The 14,370-nt window shown below is 48.0% G+C and overlaps 1 long non-coding RNA gene across 1 annotated transcript in view; it reads left to right on the top strand.

The window, feature by feature from the left end:
* LOC311510998 overlaps nt 1–14,370 on the top strand; it is a 120,941-nt gene that overhangs the window by 59,874 nt on the left and 46,697 nt on the right. The window contains exon 3 of the long non-coding RNA XR_014709177.1: nt 10,250–10,481. This is a non-coding gene — a long non-coding RNA (uncharacterized lncRNA). The remainder of the gene's footprint in view (nt 1–10,249; nt 10,482–14,370) is intronic.

Raw genomic sequence — 14,370 nt, 5'->3', positions numbered from 1 at the left:
GGCACAGAGCAAATTGACTTACTCCAAGGTGACACAGCAAGTCGGTAGCAGAGCTGGAAAGGGAACCCCTGGTCAAGACTCCCAGCTCAATAGAAATTTCATCTTTCTCAAATTCAATTAATCTAATTCATCTTCCTCAAATTCAATTTCTAATTCATGGCCAAAGACCATGACACATACGGTATCGCCAAGGAAGTTGGTCCATGAGCTACCAGCTGCATTATGGCTGCACTGCATTGCATTGGGTACAGGACTGGCTTCCACATCTGTCTTCGGGCTGTGGACCTGGCAACATTTCCATAAAGGTTTGATACCGTGATTGCAGCGTGTCTATTGTAGACAGTTAATGGTTTTGATCCCAGATCGGAGTCTAAGCTGGGTTGGGTTTGACTGCAGGGTGGACAGAGCCTTAGTGTGTGTGGAATTAAATAAGCAAGGAGTTCCCATCTCCCCAGTATGCTTTCAGCTGCAACCGTATTGCTACCTAGGACTAAAATATCGAGCAGTAGGAGAAGGAGGTTTGGCAGAATTCCATTTTTATTTTTTTCATAATTTTGATGGATAATATTGTTTATTTTTAAGTATTTTCTCCCATTTTTGTCGATTTTCAATGTTCTCAGTTGTGGGAAATTATGGAGGGATGGTCAGATAATATTTATTTAATGACAGCAGAGGTTGAGATTCAAAAAAGTTAGTTTTATAACCCTTATGACACACATTGTTAACATCACCTGTCATAATAGACAAAGTAAATATCCTCAAATCAAACTCTGATAAGTTCTCAAGCAACATTTGTGTTACTTTGCCTACCTCTAAATTTCAATTATTGTTGCTGGAAATATTTTTTGTCAGTTTGCGTGTGTACAGTGAAATCGACGTGTACCTGCCAAGCCTATGAATGAGCTGTGCTGACTTCACAGTGTTTTTTGAATCATAGAATCATAGGACTGGGAGGGACCTTGAGAGGTTTTCTAGTCTAGTAACTTGCACCCCTGCATGTGTTTGAGTTACTGGTGTTTGGGCCTCCTATTGTGAGTGCTTGAGGTGTCTCCAAAGAATCAGATCTCTGCGCCAAGCCAAGATGGGGACCTGCCCCTATCCCATCCCTCCCAGTCACTGGTCTGTATTCTCCTCAGAGCCCTGGCACACTTCACAAGTCCCTTCCCAGCACATTTTCAGCTCCTTTTCTTCTTTGGCAGCACATCCCCCACCTTCAATAATTTCTCCTGTAGCTCACACGCCCAGTGCCAGGGTTAAGCCCTCAATTCTAGCAGACAAAGCCCCATACCTGGTGCCGTTATTAGCAAAGAAATGTTCAAACAGAAAGGAATAGGGAGCGGAGCCAAGCAAGCATCAAACGCACCAGGCCTGCAGGCTGTTTACATGCCCTTTGATTTAATTGATTAATTAATTAATTTGGGTCCAGTTTAATTTTCTCCCTTATTGAGCTTTGTGTCAGTGTTACAAGTAGGGGCAAAGGCATCAGACCCAGTTTCCAACCCACTGGAATATTATGGGGTGAGCTTGAGCAGCAAATGCTCTATGGGGCTGTGTCCTAGGCAGAATAGAGCCTGGGAAAAGAGTAAGCTCAGAGGGGAGAGGAAGGATGGTTTTGTGGAGAAGGCATTGGGTTGGCCCTCAGCAGATCAGAGATCTATTCCTGGCTCTGCCACAAACTCCCTGTTGGCCCCTAGGCAAGTCACTTAGGCCCAGGCCATCAAAGGTATTTAGGCACATCACTCCCATGGATTTACAAGGACTCTTGACATCTCCAGAGAAATGCTTTCAAGCCACAGTGCTGGTGGAATCCAAACACAAAGTTGCCACTGGAAAAATTAATTAAACCTCCAGTGATTGCAAGGGGAGTTAGGTGTCTTTGAGGACCTTAGTCTGTCCCTCTGTCCCCCAGTCTGTAAAACAGGACTAATGCTCCTTATTAGTTGGGGGAGGACACGTTCACGAGTGTCTGTGAGGTTCTGTGACACTGCGGGGGTGAATGTAGATACGGGTAGCTGGAGGCCAGCGGAAAATGGAGCAGAGAGAAAACAAGGATGAGAGAAACCAACAAAAATGCAACCTAACTAGCAGATATTTACTGCAGTAACGGAACCCCACGTGTCAGCCCAGCTTGCGTGGGAGGAGTTCCCCAGCCTCCAATGCAGCATTCTCTTTAGCTAGAACAAACATGGTTTAAAAATTGAATCAGCTGGGGGAGAAAAAACAACCACATGGGTTTAAAATACAGGCTGTGGAAGGTCACATATTCTAAGGCAGAGCAGAGCTGGAGATGGTCATAAAGCCTTGAGCTCTTCCGCCCCCAACCCCCTTCACTGTGGTACTTGCACCTGGAGCAGCCACGTTGGCTGGCAGCACGTGGGTGGATAGAAGGCTCCCAGTCTGACGTGAAAGCACTTTGCACTAGTGTGCTTGACAACGTCAGGTGCAGAGCAGCCGAGAATCAGGCCCAAAGTCTTTTCCTTCCTCCCCCCAGCCTAAACAGGTGTTTGCTGGAAAGCTTTAAAAACAGTTTTAGAACCCAGATCATGCCCTTGATCCAAAACCCATGTACCCTGATGGGCGTTTTGCATCAGACTTTCTGTCGGAACCAATTGAGCATGCCCCCAGAGTGGTGCTTGGCACCCTGGCATCCTCAGATGTACTCATGGGATCTGAATGCAACCTTGCCTGCATTCACCATTGGAAAAATGAATTAGAGTCAGACTGCCAGCAGCTTCCTCCCTGTCCACGGAGGTAGGACCATGGGAGTGGGCTGCCTCTGGTGAAGTCCCCACTAGAGAATGGAGTTGTTAATTCATCATCTAATGAACCTGGGCTCAGTTCCCACAGGGAGATGCATCCATTTCTTTCTAGCTGTGCCCTTGCAGCCCCCCCCCCCCACACACACACAGTGGATGGCCTCCTTTTGAAACCGCTGCAGCTCCCTGCTCTGTGCAACACGCCGTCTGGGCTAAGGGCTAAATCCTCTCCTTGGTGGGAAAGCACGAAACTCATTATTGCTAATGAGCGCTGCTCCCACAGTGAGGAACCAGGAGAGCATACAACAGAGTGCGATCTCCGCTCTGAGTATGGTGCAACGTGACCTGTTTGATTCTGGACAGCCTCCCTCCCATCCCCCCACACAGACGCCCTGTCACCAATTAGTGGATAGCATGCCATGTTGGTACAGGGCATTGGAGGTACGTGTGGAGTTAATCTGGTACTCTGAGAGTCACAGCAGCACAGTCTAGAGAATAGGGGAGTGCTGGGCAAGCTGTCTCCACAGCTTTCCTCCGGCCCCAGCGGCTATTCCACTCTGTCCCACGGCATCTCTCTACTGACCACATGCTCTTTCAGTCCTAGGCCCCTTATATGGCTCTCCTAGTGCACCCTGAGGTTCTTCCTGCTACTCCAGCCTTGCTAATACACCTCGATCCTTACCAGCTGCAGCACCCTCTGCTATCCCAGTATGGGCCTCCTATGTAGCTCTGACAGTGCAGCTGCAACAAGCCAGCTAGCTCTAGCCTGATCTTCTCCTGACCTTCCGCTGCTGGAGGGGAACAACCAGACACATTTTCACTTGTCAATCTGAAGTCGCTTACCCTCAGGTGAAAGGCTCGTGCAGTAACACCTTTTTAATACTTAGGGGAGGCATCTCGCTTCACCCATTCTGGCGGACAGAGAGGTAGTGTGCCTAGTGGGCTGGGATGCAGGGGACCTGGGCTCTATTCCCAGCTCTGCCAATGACCTGTTGAATCATCTTGGGCACATCACTGCTCCTCTGTGCCTCAGTTTCCCCTCCCATTCTTTGTCTCATTTACTTAGATTATAAACTCTTCTTCAGGGCAAGGACTGTTTCTCTTACCATGTGTCTGTACAGTGCCCAGTGGGGTGTTGTAATAACGATACCTTGCAGTGATGTAACCAGTGGGGTGGGGGGAAGCAGGTATTATCCTCATTTTACAGATGGGAATACTGAGCCACAGATTGGTTAACAAACCTGCCCAAGGCCATGCAGTAAGTTTGTAGCAGAGTAAAGAACAGAATCCAGATCTCTTGACTCCTAATCTCATGCTTTAACAACTAAACAATATTTCCTCCCTATTTTAGTGACCAAATAATCTGGCAAGTGCTTCCTGTACTATAGAAGTACTGTATTTAAAGCCTGTGTGCAAACAAAATGAGACCGTCATCAGCACCCTGATGCAATGTCAAGGCACCCCTGAAAGGATAGTGTCACAGGGTCACTTTATAGCTTAAAACATCACCAAGATGCTGCAAAAAAAAATTATAAGAATGGGGGTGGGAGGAGGAGATGATATTTAAGAAGATTTATTCTGCATATGTTCCGAATCAGAGACTCTGCTGAACTAGACACAGGGGACAGGACATCCTCTGGGAAATAAACTTGCCCTCCTGAGTTTGAAAATTCAGTAGCCATAAGAAAGATTTTATTGTAGCACCAAAGTGCTTTACTCACAGTATCTGCAGGAATTGCTCCCCGAACACTGTAATGCAGCTACCTCTGGGGTGTAACATACTAGCTAGTCAAAGTCAGCAATATTCAAATCTACAAGGTTTTAGGAGCAAGCAATGAAGAATCTCCAGTGGGATCTAGAAGGGGATTTTCAACATGACCCAAAATGCTACTTAGCCAGGGGTTATTGGTCCTACTGCTCCAATAAATGCCAGGCCATTGTTTGCGACCAGAGCCTCTCAAATATGGACATTAACGGCTGTCCTTTGGGGTAGATGGTTTTCACAAGAGGATGCTCACATTCAATCTCTTGCAGACGCAGTTCATCTGGCCTAAAAATAAAATGGATTTCAAAAGGGATTCTTTATTGAGTCTGCATGTCTACACTGTGGGTATGTCTACACTGCAATTTAATACCGTAGCTGGCTTGTGTCCTGGGCTCTGGGCTCCGGGACCCCGCGAGGGAGAAGTTTGTGGACGATACAAGTGCTTGTAAGTGCTATGGAGGATAGGATTAACATTCAAAATGATCTGGACAAGCTGGTGAAATGATCTGAAGTCAATAGGATGAAATTCAATGAGGACAAATGCAAAGCACTCCACTTGGGAAGGAACAATCAGTTGCATGCATACCAAATGGGAAATGACTACCTAGGAAGGAGTATTGTGGAAAGGGATCTGGAGGTCATAGTGGCTCAGAAGCTAAATATAAGTCAACAGTGTAACACTGTTGCAAAAAAATGCAAACTTCATTCTGGGATGCATTAGCAGGAGTGTTGTAAGCAAGACATAAGAAGTAATTCTTCCGCTCATTTCTACGCTGATTAGGCCTCAACTGGAGTACTGTGTCCAGTTCTAGGCGCCACATTTCAGGAAAGATGTGGACAAATTGGAGAAAGTCCAGAGAAGAGCAACAAAAATGATTAAAGGTCTAGAAAACAGGACCTATGAGGGAAGGTTGAAAAAAAATTGGGTTTGTTTAGTCTGGAGAAGAGAGGATTAAGGGGGGACATAACAGTTTTCAAGTACGTAAAAGGTTGTTACAAGGAGGAAGGAGGTAAATTGTTCTCATAAACCTCAGAGGATAGGACAAGAAGCAAAAGAAGCAATGGGCTTAAATTGCAGCAAGGGAGGTTTAGGTTGGATATCAGGAAAAACTTCTTAACTGTCAGGGTGCTTAAGCAGTGGAACAAATTGCCTAGGGAGGTTGTGGAATCTCCATTATTGGAGATTTTTAAGAGCAGGTTAGACAAACTCCTGTCAGGGATGGTCTAGCTCAGTGGTTCTCAAAGCCGGTCCGCCGCTTGTTCAGGGAAAGCCCCTGGCACGCCGGACCGGTTTGTTTACCTGCTGCGTCTGCAGGTTCGGCCGATCGCGGCTCCCACTGGCTGCGGTTCGCCGCTCCAGGCCAATGGGAGCTGCGTGAAGGGTGGCCAGCACGTTCCTTGGCCCGCGCCGCTTCCTGCAGCCCCCATTGGCCTGGAGCAGCGAACCGCGGCCAGTGGGAGCCGTGATCGGCCGAACCTGCGGACGCGGCAGCTAAACAAACCAGTCCGGCGCGCCAGGGGCTTTCCCTGAACAAGCAGCGGACCAGCTTTGAGAACCACTGGTCTAGATAATACTTAGTCCTGCCATGAGTGCAAGCAACTGGACTAGAAAACCTCTCGAGGTCCATTCCATGCTACAATTCTAGGATTCTCTCCAGCTCTCTAGCTGCCAGCCTGTGCTTCCCAGCGTTATGTTGCCCATTGTGTGTGTGTGTGTTGTGGTTCCTTTCTCGGCAATCAACAGAGGATGTGAGTTGCTACAGCCCCCATCTACAAAACCTTGGCTCTTAAGCTCAAGCTGTAACAGCTTATGCTTGTAGCTCCGGAGATCCCCAGTGTGTTGGCCATCACATTACACCACTGGATCTCTCTAAGGCCAAGCCTGGGCTGACCCTATACGGAGCAGAAATAGCACCAGATAAAGTTTAAAAGAAAGAACTGATTTCACTTTCCTTCCTGAATGAAATCATTCACAGAGGCTGGCAGCCGTCAGCCTCTGCAGTGCCAAAGAAATGAAATGACCCTAATCTTGCTCCAAAGGGCACATGGACCAAAACTACCCATCTGTGCCATGGCCAGGGAAACATTTCTCTTCCCTGAGCGCCAATCCAACCAGGGAGTGCGGCAAGATTCCAGTTGCTGGCCCACAAACCTTTGCTGCAAGCACTTCCTTTGTGATTAGGCCTGGCTGTTTATTCCTCGTGGAAATGAAAAGAGCAGTTTATCACATCTGGCTGGCAGGCAGAAAGTCATCGAGCAAGTGAGAGGGAAAGAGAGAGAGAGACTGTACCAGCCAGCTGGACAAAGCTGGGAGAATCAGCAAGGTAATAGAGGTATTTATTAAGGGAGAGAGGAAATTTATATGCCACTCCTGCTTCTTCTGCTTTCAGCCACTGCCAAGGGGAGAGAGGCAGCAGGCAACTCATACAGGTAATAGCCAGGAGTCTGTTTTCTACCCATTTGTCAGTCTGGGGAACATGAAAAATAAAGCAGATCCTGATAAACGAGAAATAAAGTGCACAGAGCTGGGTTGTGCATGTTTCCATGTGGCCCACCCAAAGCCACAAACAACCCAGATTCATCAGAAATTCAGCCCTGTCGTGATTATTACTGTTTATTACTTGCATTGACATCATGCCTATAAACCCCAATCTGGGATCAGGACCTCATTGTGTTAGGGGCTGTATACACACGCCCACAATGCACAGAAGATAAAAGTCTACTACCACTACCAGTTAGTGGAGTTACTCCATTAACTTAAGTGGGTTGAGGCTCATCTTGAAGGTCCTGGATTCAGTATCATGGTCACAAACGTGGGCCTTGGTGCTGCTCAGTTTGGGCACCCCTGCTCCAAGGTCCAGCATGCTGTGGTAGAATAGAGGAGATAATTCCCACCTCTTCCCACAGTGACTCTCCTCTGAGCTGCTTTTGCCATGGAGTTGCCCGGCAATCCCAGGGCTCATTGTTGAGTGTGTATAGGAGCAGTAGGTATTGGGACCAGCTGCCTAGACCCCTGCAACACAGTGGGCGAGTCTAAATAATGCAAGCAGCTGGAGACAGCTGCTAGCGGTAGGCGGTGGCTGCAAAGCTGCAATTTAATGTCATTGGAGTGGTTTAGCGTCTGTAAAACCGCACTTTGGGTGTAAGAATCAAAAAGAAATGTATTCAACACTTGGTTGGCCCTGGGGGGGAAAAAGCATTAAAATGGCAAGAGATTTATCATGTTGGGATCAGTAAACTGTGAGCAGATACCAGGGGAGGGAGGGAGAGAACGGAGGGGGCGGGGGATGAAAGGAGGAGGGAAAGCAGAGGGAGGGGAGGAGAGCAGGGGAAAAGGCAGAGGGAGAAATAAGACAGAAGATGGAGAGAAAACGGAACAAAGAGAGAGAGAATGTGCGTAGGGGAGAGGGAGCAGAGGGGCAGAGATACCATAGACAGAGCAGGTGAGAGAGGAGGTAGGTGTGGGGGAATAGAGAGACTGGCACTGGCAGATCGAACAGGCGGGAGAGGGAACAGGCAAAGAACAGGGGGAGAGGTCAGGGAGCAGGCTGGGGAGGCAGGAGCCAGACATTGAGGACTAGAGAGACAGCAGGGGAAGGGTTGGAGGGAGGAAGGAGAGGAATTGAAGGCTGGCGGGAGCAGATTGGCACTGGGCTATGAATCTGCTCTGAACCATTGGAGACACCTGATGTTTACAAGGGTTTTAAAAGCCCAAGACATAAACAGACCTTTTTTTATTTCTGAAATTACAGGGGGAGCTGCAGCAAAGCGATCAATGTGGATGGAACAGAGAGCAGGAGAGTTACAGGGCCCTGGGCGGGCTGGGCGCTTAACCTAAGTGGAATAAACCTGTGGTCAGACCCAGAGCAATGACTGTTCTTTGCAGTGCAGTGGTAATGACATTGCAGCTCCCCGCAGCTTTTCAGGGATTATCTCTGGGGCAGCCCCGCCTTATTCTCAGGAGTCTGCTAGGTCTGAATCATTCAGGCAATTAGAGCATGCCTGCATTCACAGCCAGCATCAGACCCTCTCATATATAGCCACTGACCCTGCTCAGTGTCTCAGCTGCACTAGAGCCAGTGTGGGAAGGAGCATTGGAAATGCCTGATTCTCTCTTGCATTGCATACTGTACTATTATTTATACATTGCTGTCAACTATCAAGATTTTATTACAAGTCTTAAAATACTTGGTGTCTTTCTTAAAGTACCAGCTCCTGGAGTCATGGGATTAGGTGATAATCCCATCTTTCATTTCAAAATGAAAAGTTGCTCATGGTTGCAGAGAAAAGCTTGAAAAAAGAACTCAAGTGGACCCTAGAAGATCAGAATGCAAATAAAAAACATTTTTTTTAATTTGTGATTTTAAAACCAGTCTCTCGATTTCTGAATGCTTGGGGTTAGCAATACTCTTTACACACTGGGTGTAAAATGCTACCACATCAGCTTTCTCCTTTCACATCATTGGCAGCATTTTACACCCATTGTGTATGGGTGTAATCCAGGGCATGGGGTGCAAGGCAGGAGAGAATTGTGGAGTACTGATGGGGTCAGAAGGATTTTGATTGGGAAATGTCGATTTCACCCTACACACAATCGGACCAAAAATATTTCCATCAATGATGATCAAAATTTACAGATAGGCAAAGTAAGGAAAATGCTGCTTTGGGAACATATTGGGTCCCACCCTCATGTGTACTGATGTCTGCATTAATGGAGCTGGCGCAAAGGCACCATTTAAATAGCTTTAACTTTTTGAATCGCAGCCTCTACTGTCATTAAATTACTACATTTTTACACCCCCGTAATTTCCCTGCAACTGTGAAAATTTAAATGCATAAAACTAGAAAAAAATGCTTAAAACCCATAATTTCACTCAACTGTGAAAATTTAAATTGATGCAAATATTAAAAAAGCTAAAAAGTAAACCGATTGTCTGTTGAAATGATAAAAAAATAGAGAAAATTGAATTCTGCCAAGGCTATGTATTGAAGACTCAGATAAAATTACAAACATTCACTTGAAGCATAAGGGGTTTCCTGGGCCTGCTTTCAGGCTAGCGACTGTAGGAAAGCATGTGATTTCAGCAGTCAGCCTGCCAGGAGCCAGCCGAGAGCAAGGTGGACTGAGCTGTGTCTCTCTGCCTTAGAAAGCAGCCTGCTTTGTCTCTCTCTGGTTTTGGTTCTTGTGTGTTAAGGTTCTGGATTCTAAGAAGTAACGTAAGGGTTACATTGCAACTTTCCAAGAGTGGTATTTTATGTTTGTATGTAACTTCTCTGCTTGCACACCGTGAATGAATCACAAGAATCAGGCCCCAACTGAGGGGTTCATAAGATTTGTGTTTTACAGTCACCTAGAGGCCCCAACTAAGATTGTGGCCCCATAGTGCTGTATAGAAATGGAGTGAGAGATAGTCCCTGATATGAAGAGCTTGTAGTCTGAATAGACAACGGAAGAAGGATCCCCATTTTACAGGGAGGATATGAGGTGCGGAGAGACTAAGCGATATGCCACAGGTCCCATAGAGTCTGAATTGAACCCCGGTTTCCCAAATCCCTCCAGTGCCTTTACTTGCTGGGAGAAGGCCTTCCTCCTTCTCTTAGCAAGAAGGAAAAAATGGACTCCCACTGGCTTGACTAGTTTAGCTAAAGAACTTGGAGATTTTGGGAGAAAACACCAGGGAGTCAAGAAAAGTATTAAGTGCTAATAATTCTATCTTTTTATTTTCAGTTATCCACCTACATGAAAGAGGCTTTTTTTGCTGATGCTTTCCTCCTGGGAGCTGAATGCTGCTTGAATCATCCGTCCAGGGTGACATGTGTAAATAGAAGTAAGGCACTGCCTTCTGAAGCTCTCTGTTGGAGTTGACGTGACATAAGGAGCACAGATGGATGCATTGGGGGAGGGCTGGGAGCATCTCTGGAGGAGATCCCCTCAACCCTGCAAAATGGCATGCATGCAGGTATTTGCTGTTAGCAGTTAAACATGTGTCATGCTAGAGATGCACCTGGTGTCCCCTCCCAGACATATGTACATGCCATCAAGTTCAGAGCCAAATTTCCCCAGAGTTCAGATCTGGCCTGTCTAGTTGTATTGGCAACAAAGAAAACTAGGCTTTAATAAAAGACTAAGAGTCCCTTCTGGGCCCCACAATGACCAGCCCCTCCTAACCCAGTCTGGAGGTGTCTCCTGCCAGCCCCTGTGGCTCGCCTGGCCATGCCAGCTCTTCCCCTGCTGCCGACTGCTCAGCCATTCTTTAGGGATCTTTGGGAACATCCATTGGCAGCTACATTCACCCCAAACATTTCCAGCTACAAGGGGCCTGGGCAGCTGCAGACCTGAGCAGGGAGTTTGCTCTCCTTGGTAAGGCCTTTGCAAAAGACCTGCCATGGGCACCACGTTCCCTAACTAACCTCAGGCTAGACAGACACTGTACTCTCAGCCCATAACACGGGGCAGCATTTAACTGCACCCCCAGGAGCAATCAGGGACTGAGAGTCATAATTCCCTTCCTGGTTCCCCGTCACATGCCCTTGCTCCTTCTGGCTGGTATGTTGGGAGCAGAGGCAAGGCTCCACCCATCCTTGCCTACGCATCTGCAGGCAGAGGCTGTCCTCCCATGCCTACATGCTGTGCCCCACTCAGGGTAGTTAGGGGACACACTGGGGAAAGTCACAATCTTGCCCTGAATTAGAAGCTTGCTTTGCACCTTGTAAAAGGTTTCACTCAGTGCAGGAGCGCCACCTTGTGGACGGGTCTGTGAATTAGCTTTTGCCCCAACTGGTATTCCCTTCCTTCAGTTACTCATGCTGTGAGCCCTCTCTCTCTCCTCCCCCTCCCCCCTCCCCCCCCCCCCCCCCGACTAGGGGTGCTTACTCTTTGTGACTTGCCCCTCTGGCCAGATAAAGTGCCACAGATAAGAGTCAGGTGCCCGTAGAAAAGGTCTTCAGCCCCAGCTCAGGTCCCCATGGTCCGTGCATCTTCTTGGCTTTATGCCACCTTCCCAGGGGCTGGAATAGGGAACCCAGTCCTCCCTCTACGCTAGGTTCCTATAACCAGCAACCCAAGTCTGCACAGTCCCACTCCTTGCTGCTGCTTCCCTCGGCTTCTTCCTACCCAGCCTTTCTTCCCCACGATTTCTTTGCGTTGACCCTTCTTTCAGGGCTTGGATCCTGGGCTTATTCTCCCCCTGGGTTTCCTCCTCACGACCTCCCAGAGGATGACCGCAGACTACTTTCCAGCAACGCTTTTCTGCTACAAACGTTCTCTCTTTATAATAACCAGCCTGTAAAGCCTGGCTCTCCCTCTGGGTGTAGCCAGGTACCATAATTGGTCTCTCGGGTCCACACTAATCTATTTAGGGCCCTGTTTTTGGATGCATACCCCATCACTCACCCCACCATTGCTGCTGATCCACAGTAAAGGCTATTGGCAGGCTGGGGAGAGCAGCAGAAATGCTTGCTCAATTCCAATCTGCTCTACACTCCAGAAAAGCAATAGGAGGAAGTTTGCTGTTCTGAACTGATGCAAGAGCTCACTCTCCCGGGCTGGGGTGCAGTGTGGTGCTGCTTCCCTGGGAACCCCATCCGAAGGCAGAGTACTGCTTGGGTTGACCTGCCACCTTGTGGTGCTTGTGTAGCTGCTCAGTGCACTGTGTGATGCAATGACTAATGCGTCCTCACCAGCAGCATTGTTGCTGTGGGCGTGCTGTATCTGAGGAGTCCACATTTGTCCACCAGCATGTGTGTGCGTATCCCATGTCTAGCAATCTTCATTGCTTTTCACTTTGATTCGTATGCACCTTGGAGACATCATTTCACAATCTTTCCTGATCAAATTTTATTTGGATCCGGAGCGCGTGTGTGTCTGAGCTCTTCAAAGCATGCAGGCTGCCGGACGTGAGCTGGACATGGGTCCAAACACCCCCTCTTTTCCCTCTCTCATCCTTCCCCCAGACTCTGGTGAAGTTCTGTCTGGACCAGAGCTGATCGGGGATTTCTCAACAAAACATTTTTGATCAGGAAGGTTTCTTGGGTCCAGGATGGGAGACCCACCCCTGCATAACCAGTAGGCCAGCCCCCCACATCCCAGATGAGCGCCCTAACTGTGTGGCTGTCGAGTCAGCCTCATTCCCTTTTGGGACCAATTACTATTTAATTATTTATACAAAGTGGAATGGCTCCAACAGGAGAAACTGAGATTGAGGAAGAGACTCTCTAGCCCCGTGGGTAGAGGACTCACCTGGGGTGTGCCAGGTTCATGGCCCTGCTCTGAATCAGGCCTGGGTTTCCCACCCCCCTCAATGAGAGCCATAACCACTGGGTTATTAGCTACTCTGGGGTAGTGTCACGGTCTCTCTCTCTGGCTTTTCGTGAAAAATTTGGAAAGGTCCTGCTTATGTCTTAATGCTGGTATCGACGCAGCCAAACTTTTCAGGAAACAGAATTCTTGCTTTCCAGCCAGCCCTAGTCTGGACCCATGCTTCAGACGACTGAATTCCCCTCTCGTTCCTAGTTGCCCTGCTGCAGCTAACCCTGCACTCATTCTACACATAGAACTTTATAGCCTGATTTCCCCCTCAATATTCCATTGGTGTCATTGGAGTTGACTCCTGGTGCAAGTGAGAGGCGGTTTAGACCCTTGATATCCAGGGCTATAAATCTTTTATCAGCACTGAACTGAATATAGCTTTTACCCCAAGGGAATCTCCTTCTACTGAATTGTCTGAATGACGGACAGGCCAGCTGCTCCCCGAGGGTGAATTCCACCTGCTGGCACTCTCCTGAGTATCTGGTTACCATATGACAGGCCTTGTAGCACATCAAAGCAGGGGTGAAGCCAGCCTTGATGGGTAGGAGGCTTCTTTCCCATTCAGCATGATGGGGAAAGAGGTTGTCTGAGGTCAGTTATAAACATTTGATGCCCTGCAGCTGCCTGTTGTTGATATACAAACTACCAGCCTGGGGGCGGGGGATTCATTATCCTCTTCCCACTGCTTCAAGGTGCTGCCAGATGGGTTCTCCCAAAGGGGCCATTTATGAGGCAGAAAGAGAAGAATAGGACTGTGCCGTAGACACAACATTGCTAACCTTTTGGCATCCCGGGGATGCCACTTCTGCCTTCAAACAAGATAAATACTGCAACGTCGTGGGCAATCGGAGGGAAAAAATGTCCCAGCCCACATGAATCCATCATCAAATAAGGGACAGATGCTGTACATCATGGGGCACCAATATAGCCAGCTCTACATCATCATTAGCCATGGGGCAAGAGGAATGAGACAGGAGAGAAGAGACAAGTTTCACAAGAAGGAGGGAGGAGGCATTCAGCTGCTCCGTCTTGCTGGTGTGGCATGGGCATGCTCTCCCCACATCGATCCTCAGCGTCCCAACTCTGAGCTGCAGATGCAAATCAAGTGCAATGCCACTGAAGTAAATGGGATTACACTGGTATATGGGAAGGCTGGGCACTGTAGAAAACCCTCAGACCTCTAGGAACTGTCTCCTATGTCCTGTCCTTTGCCCCCTGCAGAGCTGCGCTGCTCCATAAGGGTACAACAAGTATATGTAATCAGCTTAGTTTTGTAGCAAGGCAGATTCATGTTAGGTATAAAGAAAAACTTTCTACTATAAGGACAATTAAGATCAGGGGCGCTGGAATAATTTGTATAGTGGGGGGGCTGAGAGCCATTAAATCAAAGTGTAAACCCTGTATACGATGGAGACCACTTCAAGCCAGGGGATGCGGCAGCACCCATGGTTAGCTCTGGAACTGGGGTTACCAAGGGAGGTTGTGGAATCCCTGTCATTGGAGGGTTTTAAGAACAGGTTAGTCAAATACCTGCCAGGGAT

Source organism: Lepidochelys olivacea, assembly GCF_965140295.1.
Source record: "Lepidochelys olivacea isolate rLepOli2 genome assembly, chromosome: 21".
Lineage (NCBI taxonomy): Eukaryota > Metazoa > Chordata > Testudines > Cheloniidae > Lepidochelys > Lepidochelys olivacea.
This window is presented reverse-complemented; position numbering and strand designations above follow the sequence as displayed.